Source organism: Cyprinus carpio, chromosome A4 (assembly GCF_018340385.1).
Source record: "Cyprinus carpio isolate SPL01 chromosome A4, ASM1834038v1, whole genome shotgun sequence".
NCBI classification, from domain to species: Eukaryota; Metazoa; Chordata; class Actinopteri; order Cypriniformes; family Cyprinidae; genus Cyprinus; species Cyprinus carpio.
Window position 1 is genome coordinate 14027005 of NC_056575.1, and position 18498 is coordinate 14045502.

At 36.6% G+C, this 18498-nt stretch overlaps 1 protein-coding gene across 2 annotated transcripts in view; it reads left to right on the forward strand.

Moving 5' to 3' along the window:
* Positions 1-18498, forward strand: part of LOC109076864 (neuron navigator 3) — a 282801-nt gene that overhangs the window by 43305 nt on the left and 220998 nt on the right. The window contains exon 1 of one of the 2 annotated variants that reach the window (XM_042742270.1): positions 8380-8568. The exons of the other annotated variant lie outside the window; for it this stretch is intronic. The gene's annotated coding sequence lies outside the window, so the exon portion shown is untranslated. Of the gene's footprint in view, positions 1-8379; positions 8569-18498 lie in introns of those variants that run through there. 2 annotated transcript variants of the gene reach the window in all.

Below are 18498 nucleotides of genomic sequence, written 5' to 3' on the forward strand. Positions count from 1 at the left end.
AGTTCTGCAGATTTTCCTCAAGAATTTTACAGCATTTTGCCCTGTCTATTTTTCCTTCTGTCCTGACAAGTGCTCCAGTCCGTGCTGCAGAGAAACACCCCCATAACAGGACATAAAAGTTTTTATGATTTAGTGGAGGAATGCTGTTATTTGGATGGTGATCTGTATTGGATTTCCGCCAGACATATCGTTTGTGCTTGAGGCTAAATAATTAAATTTAAGTCTCATCTGCCTCAGAATCTTCAAGGAGCGTTTTGGCTCAGTCATGACTGCATGTGGCCTTTATCGAGGAGTGGCTTTTGTCTTGCAACCCTCCCATACAAGCCACAATTGTGGAGAATTTGTGAAATTGTTGTGACATGCACACAATGACCACTCTTTGTCATAAATTCCTGCAACTGTTTTAGAGTTGCTATAGGCTTCTTGGTCACCTCTCAGACCAGTTTCCTGCTGGCTCTTTCATCCAGTCTGGAGTGACTTTTTAAAACATTTAAAAAATTAAATAAATAAATAAACAGACATCAGTAACAAAAAGGTACCAGTAATTTTTGGAAATGGTACCATGGCTACATTATAGTGTATATCAGAGTAGTATAGTATTATTTTTTTAAGGGCTGTTGCCTTAACAGATGGGTAGAAATCCTATATTCACCCTTGTTATAAATAAAGCACTAATATGTAATGTTCTAATATGTAGCAGGTCTTGTTTGTTATCAATCAAGTATCAATTAGGTGTTTCAGTCACCCTCAATTAATTAAACAGCTGTAGTTGAGTTTATACACAGCTACATTTAGTATCATGATCTTTGGGGAACTGGCCAATCAGATTCCCAGTTTGCTGAGAATTGATCTTGCCAGATTGCCAAGGTGATGCCATATGGAATACATCAAAATGTGTCAATTCATGTGACAGCGGCATGCATCATCACGTTTTCACCCTGTAATTATACTCTTGTTGCTTGTCGTCAGTGGATCAAGTACGCCCAGGGGACCCCTATGTCTCAATGCACTACCCCTCCTTCTCAAATCCAACCCCATCCCCCACTCATTGCGGCTGGTGCATGAATTCCCTATATAGGGGCTATTTATCATTGACATGTGAAAAGGCTGTTTGACCTTGTCGAACAGGGGTTTGTTCAAATATAAGGACTCATTCAGCTTTATCCACATCATACTAAAATTATTTCTGTTATGTTAAAAAATGTTTTCTGTAATTGTCTTGCTTTGTGTTTTTACACAATGAGGTCCGATCCATTGGCAACAACCTTCTTGCTCAGTCATGTAATAGTCTGTAGATTCTGAGACTTATCAAAGGATGAATTTAGAAGTCAATGGTAACAAAAAAAAAAGATCTGCAACATTCTTCAAATGATGTTCTTTTGTGTTCCACAGAAAGTCTTACAGATTTAGAATCACATGAGGTTGAGTAATTGATCACAAAATTTAAATTTTTGTAAGAACTATCCCTTTAACATTCTCTTACACTGACTGTAATTGGAATCAGCACATCATGCCAAAGGTCTAATGGTGTTGTTTATTAAGCGAATGAGCAAAACAAGCTCTGTTTGTGGGAGGAAATGAGCAAGGCAAGTGCTTTTCCTCTGGAAGGTATTTCAGAGGCATCCTAAATTATTCATAACGAGTAAATTCTTTTGATGTGACATCTATTAGCTCATTATATGTAGCATTATTTAATGTTTAACAAGGGAGAGATTTGCACAATATAAATCCATTGTTTCTTTTCAGTGCCTCTTTTACTCCTTTAAGGAACAAAACATCAAATGAAATGACAGCTTAAAATTTATGTTATGCAAATTCCTTGTTACAGCATTATGTAGCTAATTAACTGAGGAAAAAAACACATTCCTCACATTCCAAGTGATCTTTACAAAATCAGCCGCAGCTCTTAATTGGCTCCTGCAAGAAATTGCCTGTTTCTGGTGGAGCGTTGCCCCGATGCATCTACTGGAAAGTGGTAAATGGATCCAGCCCACTGTCATTACCATCTATGCATGAAAGTCTCCACACTACACTGCCACATTTCTATGTTCCCTTCCATTAACTAAAAGAGACACATCATTTGGATCCCTTTTTCCAACTTTTTCAGTGCCAGATTCGATAAAGATGTGTGTCACCCAGTCATCCAGCGTCACTCACAGTAGGAGAGCTATTCCCCTTCAACATCCCATGCATTTATTCATCAAGAGACTTCCCAAATTCCCAGGCGGGAATAATGATCATGTAAAAAAATGGGGCCTTGTTGTCTCTAGTGGCTGGTGTCTCGTCCAGAAAAGCACAGGTGTTGAAAGTCCTTGTCCTTTGCGTGTCTCTCATGCATATTTGATACTCGTATAACATTATGCCATTAATTACTGCTTCTCCAGCTTCGTCCAGCCATTGCAAAAGAACTAAACTCCCCATTGGCCTTCCCGTTCCCCATCCACCCAATTTCGCAGAGAGCCTCGCGTACAGCTGAACATTCACTTAAGGGAGGCGCAAGAGCGTAAATGCGCATTAAGGAAATCTGTTAACCCTGCTAGTACCCAAGCGAAGATGATGTCGGCATGTCATTCCTCCAGACTTAAATCCCTCTCATACGATATGTTAATTCAATAACTACGCCATGAGCTTAGCCAGAGTCGAAAGCCTGTCAGTATGAAGGAGGCACTGAATTGTACAATAGCAGTCATGCAGTGGAACTCGGGTCTGATCTCATTCCCGCTCCATCTTCATCTCTTGATCCATTCATCTCTGCATCGGCCCTTGCATTTCAAAATATGAGTTCTGCTATGAGTAGTGGTGGGTTTCTGATGCCAGTCATGTCTCTGGTGACATCTGCCAGTTTGAAACCCAAGGCAGGGATTCTGGGAGACACTCAGTGAGCAGGTTCTCTATCAAAGGGCAAACGTCTGTTTGATTATAGCCTACAGGGGAGATGGCTAATGATGGCTAATTAATATCAGTAGGCGTAACAGGAAACCCTGGCATTTAGAACCCGTGCTGTGTACATAAGAAGTTGACTATGATGCCTGTTTATTTATGTAAAAGACTTTCTTTTAAATTGATAAAAAAATAAAAAAAATTCTGACATTATTCACCCTTATGTCAGTCCAAACCCATATGCTATTTTAAAGCATTTTAAAGAATATCCACCAGGCTCTTTAAAATGACAGTTTATTGTGTTGGGACTACATAAATCATTTTTGTTTGCTTTAACTGAAACTGTGAAGGAAAATTATAAAGCTTTTCATAGGAGAGTAGATATTTAAAGTGTTTAATGTGGAGCTTTTGGTTAAATTGAGGATGGATACAAGATGAGTTTGGATGTTAGGAGGGATGTTTCTTTACTCAATGAGCTTAATGCCTGTTTGGCACGGTGATCTGGGCTATTGCTGGACTATTTATTGTGGGCTATTTCTTAGTTAGTAGAACTCAAAATATGACAGAAATATCATGAGTTTCCTTATTGGGTCACATAATAATAACTTTATTCCAATATTTATATGGTTTATATTATATAAGATCTTATTACATTTAAAAAAAAATTCTAATGAAGTTACTGAACCAATAAATGAATAAAAGATTACATTTTGTTGTTTGTTTGTTTTTTTGTGGAAGTGTTGTTATTTAATTTTTTTTATTAGGAGTATTTCAGTACACTCCTGAATTAAAAAATAAATAAATAAATAAATAAAAAAACTTGATCATTTTTGTGCTTGCAAACACCATGGCTTCCTACATGTGTCATAAACAAGTGGTTCACATGTTTGAAATATGCTGAATGGAGAATGACATTTACAGTAGCGGATGGCAAGATTTTTAGTTGATGGTGAGATTTTTTGTTATTTTTGTTTTTAAGTTTTTAACATTTATCCTCATATTTATGAGCTGAATTCAAAGTCCTAACATCAGAAAAAGGCTAATAGCTCTGCCAGGGCATCCTCCAATCAGGTTTCCAAGAAAACTGCTCTATTGCTCTCATTGTGGCCCACTTTAAATCACTGGTGTGTGAATGCACACTGTGGAATGGCTATTTGTTCTGCCACATGCTAGTTCCCTAATAAAGCACTTGCTAATTTCCACCTTCCTTTTCTCTCTCTCATTTCTGAAACCTCTTATCAGTATTAAGTAGTTAATAGAAAATTGCTGAAATCAATCCCACTGCTGTTGCTGTTTCGAGTCCTAATGGAAATTGGGATTGAAATAAAAACCAAAAGCTGCAGTTCTCCTAGCAACAGGCTGTATGTCTGAGACCATGTTGTAAATTGTCTGAAATTACAACGCTGTGTGAAGGATGTGTGGTTTAGCATGTCTCCTTTGGAGAAGCATTGTCTCTTCTGAACCCCAGCCTTAATGGAATTTAAAAATAGCGTGAAGTCTATGCTGGTCCAGTCTGGTTTATGTTGCTATTGCTGGTTAGTTAGTGGAGCTGTGTGGTAATGCTCTTTGTCAGCCAAAATAAAATAAATCTGGTCAAGTAGCACACTGGCATTCAAAAACCCAACATACTGTATGGTTAAAATGTAATTTATAATGACTGATTTAATTTCTCTTAACATGAAATGCAAGTGTAAATGTTGGCTTGACTTTTTAAGGTTTATAGGCCTTATGGGCAGACAGATGAGTATAGACAGATGGATATAAATAAACGGTTAGATAGATGAATGTAGATAGATATTGCATAATGTTTAATAAATTGTTGTTTGTGGACTAGAAGTTAAACTTCTTGTGGTATGTGTCAAACTGAATTTAAATGCATGAATTGAAAAATATCCAGTGTTGGAGGCCAGTGTGCAAAATACAACACATGCCAGGGACCAACAATGTTGATTGTTTCAGCAAAGACATTAAGTTTGGTAGTGATTTGCTCCTATAAAATTCATTTACCATTTGATTTGGGACATTTAGACCATGTTTGTTTATTTATATGGCCTTAAAAATGCATTTTCACAGACAGGCTGTTAATCAGAGTTTCTCTTCTCACACACTCCTCTAAGCTATTGAGCTCTTATCTTCTAATGCACCCCAGCATTTTAGGAAAACATCATTTGCTAAAGCATTGACTGTTGCAATAAAGGGTTGGAAAACAAAAGAGAGGTCTCACAACAGTTCAGTAGTGTCTCTATGATGCTCTCTGTTTGAATAAGAGCAAATAAACATCTGAAGACTCATTGAAACTCCTCATCAATACTTGTAAAAAGCTTTAAATGCACCTCTAGGCTGTTCCTTACATATGCAGCAGTCTTCCACTGTCTTTGCTGTCTACAAACAACATTCTTTAGTACTGATGTTCTGGTGACATGAGGAGGAATCATCTGAACTCAACAAGTATAATTCTGCTAGTCAATCTAAACGCCTCCGTGTCTCCTCTGTGCTGTAAGTGCAGCTGTTTTTCCATGTTGCATCGATGCCTCGAAGGCCAGGGGAATTCTGTTGGAGTGGAGTCATGCTGTTGTGGATTTAGTCAGCGATAGTCATCCATATGCCCACCTGAGACCCACCTGTCAGAGAGGACGTGATGAGGATAAGAGAGGAAGAGACTGTTCGTCTCCTCTCATATATTTAAATTAAGATCCTTGTCTGTTCTCAGAAAGGGAGGGAAAGAGCATTCAGAGCTGCAGGTAATTGATTTTTGGGGTTGAAATTGCCTATATGCTCCACAGTGCTCCTGAGTCCATCCTAGTGGAAATATTAATGTAGGGAAAAAATACATAAGGAAAAAGGCTTTTAACAAATTTGATTTGAACTGAAACATCTTAGTATGCATTGTGAAATGTATTGAAAAATAAAAACTCGTTCATCAAACTACCCTCTCACTTTTAAAACAAATGTTTGTTTGTTTTTTGTTTTTTTGCTCATAAATCATTCTCTTTCAGCAAGGCCAGGCTTTTGTTGATTCCTTGCAATCGTTTCAACTGTCTGTTTATGTACGGTGCTCTCAAAAATTTCAGTGGGTCATTTTTTTTGTCAAAAATTTCCAACTGCCTGACAGCTTGTATTTTTTTTTTATGTGCTGTGATATATTTAATTTGGTTGTTTTTTTTTTTTTGTATTTAATACTGCCGCACTGCGAGCAGAGAAAAACATAATAAAGCTAGGCTAGATATATATATATACATACATACATACATATATGTGTGTGTGTGTGTGTGTGTGTGGTGTGTGTATATATATATATATATATATATATATATATATATATATATAAAACAAATAAATAGGCCTATATGAGAAATATATTTTTACTTAATAAATTGAATGAAAAATGCAGTCTTGGTTCACTTTTGTGCTGCGTGGAAGGAAACCAGATGGCAGAAAGCAGCACCATATTTTTCTTTAGGCTTATTTTAAGCACAAGGATTTTTTTTATTGTAAATGTACACAAATAAAGGCAAACTGTTTACAATTCCGATTATCTTTATGACTAAAAGGAGTAGTTGCTTCCAATGTTTATGCCAAAAGAAGTTGCTTCCACTGTTAGAAGGAAAACATTTAAGTGATTGCACTGGCGCCGAATGCGCGCACACAGTTAAGCTTTGCTACCTTGACAATAATGCAGCCTGTTCATTATCATAATAAAATACAGTCATTCAAACATATGGGGAAAAAAAACACTGCTCAATTTAAATATGTAGTAAAATCAGTGTCGTTAAGTGTTATCACCGTACCGCCGTGATGTTATGCAAAAGATTTTGTTTTGCGTGGATATTGGAACGCGAGTGAAGTAAGTTAGTCTACATAATAAATAATAATATGGCATTCAAATACATTGCGAATACGGAAACATTTGATTTTGTGTTGAATGAGAGAACCAGCGTTGGTTTCAGTTTCGTTTTAGCCTAAATGAATTTGTTTTGGCTTGTCATTTATATTGTTATATCTACTTTAAGGCCTATTTTTAATTCTTGTTCTTTTCTAAATACTGTTAATTAAAAGGATTTATTGTGGAGTGATGTTAGCTATGTTTACAGTTTATTATAATGTTTGTAAACATTTTGCTTCGGCATTAGGCCTATTTCTGAATGAAATAATACAATGCAACTTATTACACACTTTTTTTTCTCCAAAAAACAAAATTGTTTATGTGCATAGTATATTTTAGTTTATATGTTTTGTATGTAATTCTATGTTATCTTTTGAATTCTTCTTTTTGATGTTTGTGATGTTATGGGGGTAAGTGATCAATGGCAAAATTTTCATTTTGGGGTGGGATTACAAGAGGACTTATTTTTCCGGTGATGACATCCCAAATCCATCCTGTTCATTTTGGGGTGGAGTATCTTCAGGAAGTGGCTTTAGATGGCTAACAAAAGCCACTTAGCAAAATGGCTAACAAACCCACTATTGCAATGGACCTTCTGTTCCAAGCACCTTTTCAGTATTCTCAAGCATTAGCTTATCGGCTTCTGGGCCCAGATATTGTATTAAAGGTAAACAAATAGTCTTTAGATTGCTTAAAAGCCTTGTATTTGTCAGAGCAGGCAAAGCCTGGAGACCGTCATAAATGAGCTGAAAATATAGATGAAAGTTCATGTTTGCTGCGAGACGATGTATTTGTGCCAGAGCCAGAGGAAATAATTTTCTCCTAATGTATGTGCATAGTAAATAACCCAGCACTGGTTTATTTTGATTCATGAGTCAATCAATGTAGCTGCGATCGGCTGTGGCTGCAGATGGCTGACGGGGTTCCACGTTGTCTCCCTCGGTTTGGCATTTCTTTATTTATTTATGCCAGAAAGAGGGGGAGATAGTGATAAACAGAAGGAAAGAAAAGTCATCTGGAGAGAAATAGACTGGATTCCTTATCAAAGCAGCGATTCACTTTGACATGAGTGAGAGTATCATCGCTGAGCTCCTTTTCTTTGTTCCACTCCACGTGTGTGTACAAGCATGGAGAGCATTTGATCGAGGGTGGATCCGTGTTTGGCGCCGTACTCCCGACGCTGCTGAGTAGGGACAGGGGAAGCTGTCGTAAGGAGTGTTTGATGTTTGGAGTTGTGAGCCTGTATGTATGTGTGATAGAATGTGTTTGTTTTAGGCGTTCTTGCATTGTAAGTCTTTGTGTCAGATGTCCACCTGTGCATTCGGCTGTGTATGTCAGTGTATGTGCGCTCACATGTAGGTTTGTGTAGTGCAGAGATCTTGACCCCCTGCGACCAGCCTGTTCATTATTCTTCTTAAAAGAAGCATTAAAATTTCATCACTGCAACGCAATCTCCAGCACAGAGACCAGAGCGTAGCTGGGATGGGGAAGGGGGTTGGGAAAGGGGAGGCTGAGCATCTCTCTTTCTCTCTCTCTCTCTTTCTCTCTTTCTCTCTCTGACTCCTGGATTGGTTGGAAACATGGAGGGCGGCACACACCCTTGGATTGTGATGGAAGTGATCGAGTGTCCCTTTTTGTGTGCAGAGTGAGCTGTCTGTTCTTAGAGTGGGGTCAACGAGGACCAAGCGGATTTTCCAACACATATAGGCAATATGGCACTTGTTGTAGTACTACCTGGCTCTCCATGTGGGCCTTGCCCACCCCCTCAAAGGAGGGATGCTTTAGACACACTGGGGGATGGGAAGGTAAGATAGGCGTCTGGTGTTTCTACATAAAACTCTACCTGTTGGTCTCTCTGCATGTGAGGTCCCAGCTAGGACTGGGTGATATTGAATATTCTCTGTAAAATAGTTTTTTTAAATATATTTTTTATTTATAACATTGAATTTAAGCAAATTGCAATGCACTGTTATTATTTATTTTTCTATGAAAATTTCTAAAGACTTTTTCTTTAGATTAGTTTTCGTGGTCATTCTTTGTCAATGCTTGAATATGATTGTGTTATGGTAGTGTTGAAGTAGGAATGTTGAGGAAGTTGCTTTTGTTCTTTTTTTTTGTTTTGTGAAAGTGTAACAGATTATCGGAAAATTTGTAGGGCGGAGACTTTTTTTTTATCCATCGGTTAATGATTGGATGGATGCAGATATCAATGCGAGCTTGAGATCGACTGTAAAAAAGTGGTGGGGTTTAAGCAGACAAAATGATTGGACAAGTCTGGCATAAATCACCAGAGAGAAGCATGCTGTTTAACCAGAAGGTCGAGTTATGGTATTTTGATTAAAAATTACAAGGTAAAATACATAAATAGATAAACATATGTATGGAAGAGTGGAATAAATAACATGCTTTTAAAAAATAGATAGGTTGAATTTTAATTTCATGCTAACTTTAAGACTTTCATGCTGACTTTTTAAAAGTGCCTGTAGTTTAAACTTCAGTCACAAAAATGCCTTTAGAATTTGTAAGTTGGATTCATTTTTACAAATCAGTCAAACTGTTAATTACAATTATTTTAAACTCAAGATTAATTTGCATTGTTGCAAAAAATGCAAAATGTTTGTGTATATAACATTATAATATGTGTAATGTGTACTCAATGAAGGTAAATCTATTATGTTAATGTAGACTACTGTATATTAATATAAATAAATAACATTTTTGCTCATATTCATTTTTTGAAAAATGTCTTGATTCGTCTTTGTGTTTTAATTCTTACATTTAAATATTTTAAATCCATTTGTCAAGAATTTGATTGAAATGTTGGTTTTTCTATTCAATTTCAGGGAAAAAAATACATATACATTTTTTTAACCTAAATTACATGTACTAAGTCACGGCAGATTAATGATGCATATTTTTTTTTGTATTCTTGTGCCTAATGTTGATAAATGAGGATATAATGATGAAGCAGAGATCTCCTGTTCTTCATTAAAATAAGGTGTGCATTGTGCATTGTACTGTACATGTCATGCCACTTTGTTTCCTTAGAGGAGCTTCTGAGAAAGTCAGAATGCACAGCTGCCTGAAATCTGCCACTCCCTGTGCATACGCTGCTTTGTTTCCAACGTCTTACCTAGACGCTCTTTCATCTCTGTCTTTCCACTTCCCTCATTTTATTGTGGTGGCGGTAAGCAGCTGATGAATATCTCTCAGGTCAGTAATGTTTTGCTGTATGTTGGAGCATGTGGTTGAGCGGGCCATGATCGCTGGGTAATTCACCTGCGTGGGACACTGGATTAGGGCCGTTGCATGATGGATCACCTCTGAGGATGGGGGGGATAGATAGAGCGAGAGAGAGAGAGAGAGAGGAAAGGAAAGGAGGGGTCCCACTGGTGGCAGTATATCATGGTTGGGATAATAGAATTCTGCCGAGTTGACAGATCCGTGCTCACCTAATATCCTACCTGCATTCCACACAGCTCAGGTCCCCAGCCCAGATCACACAAGAACGCTACTAATCCACATGCCGGCAACCCTTTGCCTTTTATGGGTCAATGGCTCTGCTGTGGATTGAATCTGAGGTTGAGGATGATTAATAGTCAATAACAGGCTTGATGAAAACAAACTCCGCCCCCACGACTGCTGTTGCTCCAGCGGCTGCCTTCATATTCATTTAATGTACTTATGACTTCCATCTTGATAATGACTAATGTGTCTTATCCACTCAGCTTCACAGATTACCCAGCTGCCCTTTTGATTAAACGAATCTAAAGTCTCGGATGTGTGCAGCAAAGCTTTCACGACTCAAGACACTTTAAGTGATCTCATTTTACCGTCGAGTGTGTAAAGTGTGAGGTCGAGTTTGTTTACATTGCTGTAGATGGATTTTCCGAACTCATTGTATATTCTCAGCGCGTTACACTGTAATCATCACCGCGGAGCTGTGAAAATTTCACATCGCTCTCATCCAGCTTTGATTGCATTATGTGTTGCAATTTTCCCTCCCATTACCTTCTCAGGTAGTTGTGGTTTAGCAAGCGGTGCCAGCTTGGCTAATAAGAAGATGGCTTCTGCAATCTGCACCCGTAACATGCCTGTATTTCCCGCTCACCATTTATCTGTCATTTTGACGCATTCATGTGATTTGGTAAGGCTCACACTGTTCAATATATACCCATGACCAGGAGCGAACGGTGGGGGGTTGACGGAAAGAACGGGCTTGTGTGTGTGCGCTTTGGTCACAGGCTGTTTCGCAGTGTATATATAACCCTGGGGCGAAGGATGTGTGCAGAAATGAGATTTGGACCCCATTATTGGACAGAATAAGTTGTTTTATTAAGGAGACCATGGAAACGTAGAGCATTTAAAATGCAACAAAATCTGAGCTGAGCGCAGAGGGAGGCTGTATAGCCAGCAATTACACCTCAGTGCTACGCCATGTAATAAAAGCAATTTTATGCAGACAGAGTGCATGAATAAGAGATGCTCATGGTGAAGAATATACAAAGATGGAAATCACCACTGAGCCGTCTCAACTTTGACCTCGCTGTCTGGGCAGCTCCGCTTTCTGTTCAAGTGGTGCTGATTTTAGTAGCTTGAGAGTTGAGTAACGGTATAACTAACCATGTTCATTCTAATATATAAATATACACATACATGTAAAAATATACAAATCTTTAAGTATGTTGGAGCAATGGCTACTGAAAATTCACCCTTTCCATCACAGGATCAAATTAGATTTTAAAATATATTAAAATAGAAAACAGCTATTTTAGATTGTAATAATATTTCACATATTGCTGTTTTTACAGTATTTTTAATCTAACAAGTGTAGGGTTGGTTAGCATAAGAGACCTCTTTCAAAAATATTAAAAACTTAATTTTAAAATAGTAATAATTCATGATTATTCAAAATTTTGTAACCTTTTTATTTTACATGAAAAGAAAAATAGTGGCTGGAGCCACTGTGCATCGTGGCACGGACACCCTGATGTTAGGAAACAGGCAAGAGAGAACACGAGAAAGCCCTCTATGGGATTTGAACATGGGATTTTACAATTTTACACTATATGCTCAAAACTGTGATTTCATGTTATGATTTGTTCCCTGTTTCTGTGGTTCTACCAGTTTGCCGTAATGGGATTTTACCGTAATCCCTCCGTAATCTCACTAGATCACTCTGTTCTCCAGATTAGCAGCTCAGGAACTGAATGGAGAAGGCAGTTCTGTGGTTTGGTATTAGTGTAATCTTAGTATAATTGGCATCTAATTCGAAATCCATTGAAACGAATGAGTGAATAAAGGTGTTTTATGTCTAGCTGTGCTTGCTCTGCCTTGAATAATGAGGCAGGGACTGTTGCTCAGATAGAATATTTCTTGCTTCTGTTCTCTGAATGAGAAAGGGAGTGCCACTGAATGGTGGAGAAAACAAAGAAACGAGTGCTGGCTTCATGTTTTCACTTGAGAATGCAGAAGGAACCACAGTGTGCATAGTATTTCAAAAATCTCATATGGTATAACCTTCATAAATGACAAGTTAGCCTGTTTTTACAAAATATTGAAGATCTAAAGCAAGCTTTTGTAGCCGATTTATAAAACTTGGAGGAAAAGTGCACATCTTTTCATGGATATGACCATAAAATAATACATTTAGACATTTGAGAATTTGCTTTTCAACTCTTATAAAAGGCATTCACATGCTTTTAAGAAGTAGTACTGTGTTAATACATTGTTTTAGGCACTACCATGATGGTAATACCATACCAGGTGTATTTTTATTGAAGTATTAAATGCTATCCCAAAATCCCATGATATATAAATATGGTAAGTGTTTAGTACCATACTATAACCTTCTTTTTTTGTAAGGATAAAAGGTATTGCATGTTTCTGCAGTTTCTGGTTTATGATTTTTTAAAAGCGCATGGAAATATACAGATTTGATAAGATCAGTACAAGATCTAGAAGGAAAAGAGAGACGCTTGGTACCTGCATCTCCTGTTACCGTGACGACAGGAAAGCCAGGGTCATTCCGACAGCAGCAAACCAATCAACCCCATCAGAGAATGACAAAACGTGTAGACTGTGTTCAGAACTTCATTGAACTGTATCGGGGGAGGAATGTTTTCACACTATGAATGATTTGAACAGCAGTGTTACCATGTAACCGCATAAGCTGCCACTGATCGGATCGTTTCCCAGAGCGGCCACAACGTCACGAATGGATGACTGTTTGTTTCATGATCCCTTTTGTATATTCCATCCTGTATTTTTGTTTGCAATATTTTGTTTTGCCATGCAGGTATATGGGCTAAAGTTTAAGACAGAGCTTGGTAAACAGAATTGTAAATTCAACTGGGGCACAGGGCTGCTGGGAAACTTTTGTAGTAAATGGGCACAGTTGAGACTCGCATTGAGACTGTTATGACAGCTGTTGTCCAATTAAACGGCCCCGCAAGATGTATTCAGTGGTACTGATATCTAAATTTAGCTTTTACCTAATGTGTAATGTTTTGTACATATAAATCTCAAACCTTGCACTGACTTTTTTTTTTTAATGTTTAGTTCACCTGAAAATAAAAGCTTTGCTTTCTTCATTGTCATGTTGTTTCAAAACCAGACTTTCTTTCTCCCATGGAACACCAAAGAAGATGTTTGAGGAGATAAATAGGGCACAGTATTATCTATATACTATATAGATATATATAGAATAGGTATAGCAGTTACATGTGTTTGGTATGGGATTTTTTTTGTTTTGTGCTTTTGTTATTATATATATACTGTGGTTTTTTAAGTTCTGCACTACTCCTTTTTATTGAAATCTTTTTTTTTTTACATTTAAAAAAAAAAATATTTTAAACATTTTTTTTCTTTAATTGTTATTTTTATTTAATTTGACAAATTAAACTGTTTAGATTTTTTTTAGATAACCCTGATGAGATTGTTGTCAAAAAAAGAAAAATGGTCCATATGACTTGCTTGTTATATTAATCTCACAAAGTCATACGAAAGCTTTGTTTGACAAACAGACAAAATGTAAGTAGTTTTTCACAATAACTCTTCCTCTTCTTTGTAGCACTTAAATCGCATTCATTTGCATAGATCACTACACATAGTGCCAGATATGATGTCATACAGCTTTGGGATGACATCATACAGGGTGTACTATCCATTCAAAAGCTTCATGACATTGAAGTCACAGAGAGAAGTGACATAACTTCATGCCACGTCAATATTTTTATATTAATAATTTTTTAAAAGCATCAGCCAGTGCACTTTGAATCAATACTTAAATCATATGAAAGGACTGAACAAATGAATGAATGAATCTGAGTTCGCTGCATTTGTTCTCAGTAATGCTGAGGCAAGCAGTTAGCACAGACACAAGCAAGTCTGACATGTTTATATCGTGTGGGGGTTTCAATAGCCCATCCAGTTTTATTTAAAGCATGTTGTTTGGCATGCATTTAGAGTGATGTTACAGCTCCTTCCGTTTATCTCTGAAATGTGCCTTGTTCACCGCCGCTCTCTCTGCAGATTTCCCTCAATAAACCGGGAACGGGGAATAAATCACTCTCGGGAAAGCAGTGAAATCAATTTATTGCTTGCGAAATAAAACTCATCTTTTGTCTTTGTGAGTGCAGGGAGGACAGGTATGAAAGCTTGGCTGGTAATTACACATTTATTATGTTTTAATCACCGTCTCTCTGAGGTTTCCCTGATAGACACATGCCAGGTTGGGCAGACTATTTGTGTGTATTTGTGATTGTGTGTGTAAAGCTCAAATGCTTTACCACTTCAGCTCATCCACATCGCTGCAATTGGCAAGTATTTAACTGCTGGTCAATTTCAAAGCAAGTTTGAGGGCAAATGTGCCTGATGTATTATGGGATGCCCTCAGAGGCCTCTATGATCAGTTTGGTGTTTTCAATGCCACTGATCTATTATGAGACAGTACAGGGGACATTTCCATGCTGTGATCATTTCTCCCAGAGGAAATCAGTGGAAGTCCACCATAGACATTCACATCTTTACATCAAATTAAAGTGGCAGCACAGAGGCCAAGCCAATGAATCATATTTTATTGGATATACTCTAGCTCACTGACTATGAATGCTCAATGAATACCAAATGTCAGTAAAAGAGATTTAAAAAAGAGACAGAGAAAGAGACTTAAAATCTTCAATACTCAGTTACTCTGCATATCATAGTGACCTCACAATTATGTCACTATATATGTGTATATATATATATATATATATATTATATATATATATATATATATATATATATATATATATATATATATATATATATAGTGATATTACTAATATCCTGTGCTCATTGCACCTCATTCATGAAACACAAACAGAACAAAATACAGAAGATTTTCACAGAAATCTTTTCTGTCATCAGGAAGATTTCTTAGTACTTTTTTCCCACATTTACGTATTAAAAAAATATTGTTCTTGTCATTAAAGTATACTTTATTGCTCAACTTTACATTTAAAAAAAATCTGATACAGTAGTTTCCACAGTAAAATGTGTAGTAAAGTATGCATGTTTATCAGATTCAGATATGGCTTATCCAATCAAAATTTAGACCAATATTTAGCTTTATTATTTATTGCTTTAATAGAAGAAATTACGTTGTCTTTGTATCCTCAGCTACCTTCACTAGTTCTTTCCATAAAATGTTATTTGTACAGTTTTTATAAGTAACTATGGTTTGTTCAAATAACTGTACTTATGACTGAATGGCACAATTAAATCAAACATGTACCTGTCTGAACTGTTTGAATTAGCACATTGCTATTCAGACAGAAAATGTGATTTCTTTCCACTCGATTGGACTAATAACAGGCTTCCGTTCTCAAGAGTAGCGGATGTATATTAGCGGCAGTGAGATGGTCCACATATACCCGCTTCATTTGCTTTAGATTTCTGCCTCTTTTTCTAAGCACAAATTTCTGGTCTACAAAATTCTTTATAATTACTGTGCTTGGCTTCTTATTAATGCCTCCGGCATCAGACATGAATTCAGAACTGCATACTGCTCTTACTACTTTTACCATTTTTATTATATTCTGAATTCAGCAATTCTCTCTCTCTCTCTCTCTCTCTCTCTTTCTCTCTCTCTTTCTCTCTGAATTTGTCAATTAGCTGTGGAATATACAAAGTATTACTCTTGAAATAATAGAAATTGTTCTTCACCTCAAAATGACAACAATTTAGCTGACAGACAAAGGGGAGTATTTCCATCATCTTGAGTGCTTTTATCTATTCATTTTGACAGCCTGGTTTCATCTCTAACATGTATTTAAAAAATGTCTCACTGCCCTTACTGACAGAGGTACTCTGAATTAATTAAGTAAATGCTGTAAAATAAACAGCCGAATCAAGTATAAATGATAGAAACCATGGAGATATGTAGAGTAAAGTGTATCAGTCCTTCGCAGGGATATGTGAATGTTTCTTTTTGTGAAAATAAGGCAAATTAGAACTAAAGAATAATTCAGGAGATAGTAGAACTCAGCTGTGCTCTTCAGAGAATCCTTCGAGTGATGATGTGTGCTTAGTGTCTTGTAAGACAGATGCAGCATGTAGATTTATGTGCATTTGTTGATTCAATCAAGCTATTGTTTTGCAAATCCTGTGAGACTATCCTAGAGTCTATTTTTCTTTGAATTGTTCCCTGACAAATAACAGTAACATAATAATACTATCCCACTATGAATTCCATAAGATGGTTCTTTCCTTCTGGATCCAGGACAGTCGTAGCTGAAAAAAAATGACTTCTTAATTACCTTTTTGTATTCCAGTTTTGACAAAAATGAAAACCACATGCTGCATGTTACACTTTTGTTTAAAAGAATACAAGATGACTGCAATTGAAATTCACTGTTGAACTAAACTGGTTAATTTTAAATGAACTAGTTCAAAAATTTGATTCACTGATTCAGTTGAGCCCATTGCTCATAATAATTTAAAGAATTGAGGATATTTACCCTGGATTGACCAGTTTAGTTTTCTTGGTGTGACTCTAGATGTAGTGGCAGGAGGTCAATTTAAAGTAAAAATAAAAATTATGGTTCATAAAAAGTTACAAGTTGGCAAGAATCAGATGCAATACAGCTAGACAAAAGAAAACAAAAAGTTTGGCATGGGGAGGACTGTTAAATGGACGCTTTTACACAAATAGCCAATGCATTCTGAGGTTTAAGTACTATTATTAATGAAATCCAAAACCTAGTATATCTCAATCCTAAAGATGAAAATTGGGAATCATGAGCCAAAGTGTCTCTCCTTGTCATTTTGCTAGTGGTGTCCATGAACTTCTAACATCTTGCAAGTTGCAACTCCCTTCGACAGGCCAGTGTTTTGAAGTCTGCCAAAAGAGCAGACAAGGCCAGCCATTGATCCTGTGGTGATTGCTCAGAGTTTGGTTTCTTCCCAGAATGCCTCTTACAACCTCAGCATGAAACAGACCTTCCTATCTTTAGCAGTTTTTGAAGAAGGGGGAATACAATCACATGCCAAAAAACAAACGTGTGTTTACTCATATATAGAGAAGAACACTAGTAGCAAAACTCACTTTGATATGCAGATGTACTGCCTCCCTTCACTCGTTGCACAAAACACCTCAAGGGATGTTGACTTTTTAGTGAGCGCTAGCTATTTTAGTGAAGCAACTTCACATTTGGGATGCTGGGACTGCAAAAAGGGCTCTGCGGAAGAGGGCAGCATTTTCTGCAAACAATATGCTGCTTTTACATTTCTTATTAGGGACATTTACATGACACTGATTGCAAACGGACAATGAAAAGGCAGTTCATGTACACAATGACTTGAACGAGCCTATTTTATGATCAACATATTTTAAATTCTTGAATAAAAATCCAGCAACCAACTTACAGAAACATGCAGGAAAAAACAACAACAACAACAACAAAAAAACATAAACCAAAAATCAAAACAAGATGCTAAACAAAAAAACAGGCAAGACAAAAAGCAAATAAAACTAAATAAAATGAAAAAAAAAAAAAACTGTTGTGTGTTTTTTTTTAAAGGAAATGCTAAACAAAAAACAGGCAAGTTTTTTCTTTATTCTTAATTTATCTTGGAAACTCTTATATGTTATTGAGTTTTTAATAGTTTTAAATTATATAGTATGTGGTTTATTATGTTATGTTTTACTATTTTACATTATCTGAACTGGTGTTGTCATTTATTAGTTGTGTATTGATCACTCGAGTGCATCTTTCTCTTAGTTATGTATTTTTGGGATTCACTGTCATGTGAAATTGCTGGGTTGTGTGTGGGATTGCACTGATAATGCTGACTTATTTGTATCAAATATTGTCCTGAAAACAAATCAACCAGCAGAACAAACCTTAGGCTATGTGTGACCCACTGAAAATTGATCTACGCTGCACATCAGCAGGTGGTGATGCACTTAGTGCTGATAGTGGGTCACATGAATTCTCTCTCCGGTTATTTGTGTTGACTAGCACAGTGTTGTGTTTGGCTTCCCATTCAGCTCATAACTACTGTAAATAAATCATGTTGAAGAATGATTATTGCAAGAGGTAAAATGTCATGCATATGCAAGAGATTTCAACATTTGCAAAATACGCAACTGGATACTATAAATATATATTGATCAACTGATTGCACTTCCTAAGGCTGACATTGACTTTTTAAAAAAAATTTATTATGACTTCTTTATATTTGTTAGT